The sequence below is a fragment of the Papaver somniferum genome, chromosome 10 (genome assembly GCF_003573695.1).
Source record: "Papaver somniferum cultivar HN1 chromosome 10, ASM357369v1, whole genome shotgun sequence".
Taxonomy (NCBI): domain Eukaryota; kingdom Viridiplantae; phylum Streptophyta; class Magnoliopsida; order Ranunculales; family Papaveraceae; genus Papaver; species Papaver somniferum.
In genome coordinates, this window is record NC_039367.1 from 84,321,115 (window position 1) to 84,325,832 (window position 4,718).

Genomic DNA, 4,718 nt, shown 5'->3' on the forward strand with positions numbered 1-4,718 from the left:
TCAAAAGATAGGCCACGCGGCCTTGTACATGTCATGAATTCTCGGCCATGTGTTACTTCTCATGAAAATCGACAAGTCATGATGAATTTGGATATATGGACATTGGTCCATGTCATGGATTAGAAGAAATCGACGTTAACAAAATGTTCATCATTCAGAAGAAAAGTCTAATTGAAGTAAAGTCATTTAAACAGTCAGAAGAAATATATCCACTATGAAGACTAAAAGGGATGCTCTAACGTCTAAAGAAGATGGAAGTAAAACTACTCGTCGGACTCATCCGAATTGTCAGCTTCATCATCACTGTCCTTCTCGGAATCATCTTCTTCAGATTCACTGTCAGAATCATTGGTGAAGTCCGATGGACGGAAGATAACATCATCATCTGAATCCGAGCTATCTTCTGCTGCATCTTCAGCTTCAATTTTCTTCATTGTCCTCTGATGCTCTCTTTCATATCGATCAGGCTTAATGTAACGCTCGGATGGTTCCCATGTGATCTCTCCTTCAGAAGCATCAACATCAGCATCAGAATCAGAATCAAAAGGCACCCCATCCAAGAATTGACGCTTCTCCTCAACCCTCTGTCTCTTACGCCGGGTGCGATCTTTTTCACGTTGACGGGCATCCTCCTTTTTGTCTTCAGCTCTTTTCTTTTCGAGTTCAGCAAAAGAGACTCTTCGCTCACTCAAAGGAACATTAGGCTTCGCCCCTTCCCGGGTAACCCTAGCCTTTGATTTCGCTACATGAGCGTCGGAATCCTCATCAGAAGAGCCATAGGAAGAAGAGGAATACCAGCAATCGTAATTGTTGTTATTGTTGGTCGGAATTTTCTGGAACCGGAAGATCAAAGATTACTACCATGTAAACAAACCAACATCAGCAAAAAATGGTAACTCTTAACTCTTACCTTTTATACTTCCACTAACAATAGTGATAGTAATGCTAGAGTTAACACCTCAAAATCGTTCGTCTATTTGAAAACTGCAAAAAACGAACGAAGCTTTATTAATTTCGAAACTGATTTTTCATAAAATCACGAACACAATTTTCATAATGTGAACATTCACACAACTGACCTATGAAGTTCATAACAATAAAATATTTCATCATAAATATATTGTCTATCTTCGAAGGTTCCTCAAAACCCACGTTTCTGATTTTTTGAAAAAACAACAATTAATGCAACGTTGCTTACATAAATTCTCAAGAATTTTATATAATGAAAACAAATTCATGCAAATAAAATATACCATCATATTTTACACAATATATGTCACGGCTGCATATATATATAAAAAAAAATATTTTTCCTTCGTATCGTCGTTATTTGTCTTTAAAACGAAGGTTTATTTCAAAAATATTGTGAAAGCTCACATCTCATACATATGATAAAGTTTTGTATTTACATGAAAGCTCATAAGCAAAACTTTATCACTGGACACAAGTTCATCATACATATTTTCCTTCGTGTCGTCGTTATTTGTCTTTAAAACGAAGGATTATTCCGATTTCATGAAAATTCACTTCTTTTATGATGAAACCTTGGTATACATGAAAGCTCATACACTAAGTTTTATCACTGGACCTAGGTTCATATTTAAAAAAAAAATCTCTCTCGAAAATCAGGGATTATAGTTAGTTTTCAAAACTAACGATCGAACGAACATACGTTTTCAAAAACGAGGGTTTTTCATAAAACTCACACTAATATACACACATGTATATAAATTCATCATGATCAAAACATGAACAACTCATGAAGGTAATAACATCTTAAGAAAAAAAAATCGGCGCTTACCTGGTCGGTGTCGGCTGGAATCTGGCCGGTCGGTGATCGGACGGCGGCAGACGGTGGAGCGTCGACGAATTTTTTCCTCCTGCTGCTAGCGTAAAGGTGGTGTAGAGGTGATGAAGCACTGATTGGTTGTGGGAAAATTAAAAAAGAAAAGAAAAGGATTAATTCCTTTTATATCAATTTTATTTCCAAAACCTAATTTTCTAAGGATTTCCTTATTGGGCCCGACCCGCGAATCCTAACCGACCACGGACTCGTCGTCCAAACCAGCGGTTCAACACCAATTTATGTTCATCAAAAGATGCTCCAATCATGACATTGAATCCTTCATCAAGTCGTGGTTTTCTCATGCTCTTTAAATCCGGTAACATCTCAACTTACGACTAAGTTCAATTACTGGTATTATTATTTATGGCCGGAAAATCACCATTTAATGCTGACTGAGGAACACAGCTTTCCTCAGTAAGCAGGAGACTTAATGTAGATGGTGGATTTTTGACAAAGGCTAAATTCGTAAACTCATAATTATACGAAGCTCTGATTCAGCAATCAGACGTGAGTATCGAGACACGGGTCTCTCATCGAATTCTCAACGGAGAGTACTTTCTCTCAGAGTACATGTAGATATGTAGTCTCACGACTGGACAACGACATATCTCATGAATACTGAATACTTTCAGTGATTATTTCTATATAGCATCACGAGATGGACGGCTCCTAGACAGCTTGCTCTGCTAGTATAGAGCGATAACGTCTTCAGGAACAAACAACAAGTTTACCCTGACTATATAAAGGATATGACTTACCGGCAATCTCGTATCAGGATAATTAATGCTCCTAGACAGCTTGCTCTGCTAGTATAGAGCTACAAAGTTAATTATTTCTAATTACAATCGCTCATATTCCATGGTCGAATCCACGACTGGCCCCATGGAATGACAATAATAATTGTTCTGATTCTATGATCGAATCCATAACTTGATCTCATAGAATAACAATAACTATATTATCTCATTATTCCGATTTCATGATCGAATCCACAACTGGTCTCATAAATGGTAATAGATAAACCTTAATTACTCTGATTCTATGGTCGAATCTACGATCCCACGGAATGGTAATGCTCACTTTATTATTCTGAGTTCGTAGTCGAATCCCCAGCTGATCCTATGAATTAATAATAAACATCTTATTACTCAGTTTTGTGAATTATTCTCCACTGAATTCCACAATTAGTAATAAATAATCAACAACCGGGCGTCTGAGCTACCTCTAAGTAAGCCCCGATTCAAATGGTGAAGGTGTATTCAACGATGATACACTAACAGTCACCGCACGAACGAGTATTTCAAAAATACAACGAAACGATGAACCTATGCAAAATAGAGAAGAAAATAATAAATAATTAAAATATTGACCAGGGTGCTGGGAGCACGGTCACACGACCGACCGACCGTGTCGTGGTCAATCCCACGCCAGTTTTATATTTTAATGCATTTTATTATTTTCCATGATTTGATGAAAATTCTCTCATTTTATCAAATTTCCTTCGACTTGAGGAAACTCCTCGGTTTCATGGTACTTCCATAAATCCATAAAAAATAATTTAAAATAAAGAAAAGGAGTGTGGGGCGTGACCATTGGCCAACCGGCCATGCCTTGGTCCCAACCGACCCCACACCCACGGTTCCTTATTATTTTTTATTATTATTATTATTTCTCTAATTTCATGAAAAAACTCCTTGATTTCATGGTATTTTTGCACAAATCATCAAATAATAATAAAATAAAATAAATTATGAAAACTTGTGGGACCGGGCCTTGGCCGGCCGTCCATGCCCTAGCCGGTCCCACACGCCCCTTTGTTTTATTATTTTATTATTAGTTTTCCTTGATTTCATGGTATTTCTCTCAAATTAGGAAACATTCCCTCAAATCATCAAAATACCTAAAAAATATAAAAAAAATTAGGAAAACTCGTGGGACCGGGCCCTAGCCGGCCGGCCATGCCTTCCACGGTCCCACACGCCCTTGTTTTTTATTATTTTAATATTTTTTGCTTCCTTGAACTCATGAAAACTCCTTCAATTCATGGAAACTCCCTAAACTCATCAAATTTCTCAAAATTCATGAATTTTTCATAAAATCATTATAAAATTAGGGAAACTCGTGGGACCGGGACCTAGCCGGCCGGCCATGCCTTCCACGGTCCCACACGCCCTTGTTTTATTATTTTAATATCTTTTGCTTCCTTGAACTCATGAAAACTCCTTCAATTCATGGAAACTCCCAAAATTCATCAAATTTCTCAAAATTCATGAATTTTTCATAAAATCATCAATATATTATAAAATTAAGGAAAAGGCACCACGGGACCGTGGTGAGTACTGGCTGACCATGCCTTGGACGCGGCAGTCCCACGCCTCCTCATTCCTTATTTTATAATTATTTTTCATCATCTCATGGTGTTTTCCTCAGTTTCATCAAAACCCTAATTTTGGCATATTTTCTCGAATGGATGCTCAATTGCACGCCAGAAAATATCAAATTCTCAGGACTGAGACGCGGACGCCTTGGGGACATGAGCACGCTATCTTGACCGACCAAGATTGGCTCTTCGGCTCACGGAATCCGGTCCCATCAATTTTCACAGTTTTGACCTAATTTGCACAATTGCTCGTATTAGGTCCAAAACTCTCCCAAACACTTTGGATTTTCATGAAGTGATCGTCAGGCGATCACGGGACAACCCAGGGCCGGTTTCATGACTCCATGGTCGGTCCCTCGCCTCGTCATAATTAATTAGGTTTTCTCACCTAAGGCTCAGACGAGCGTTTTCGAATAAATGATTAAACCAGCATTTAATCATTCTTTCACCAAAAAATCGTCAACTCTTCAGGATTTCTTCGTATTTGCTCAC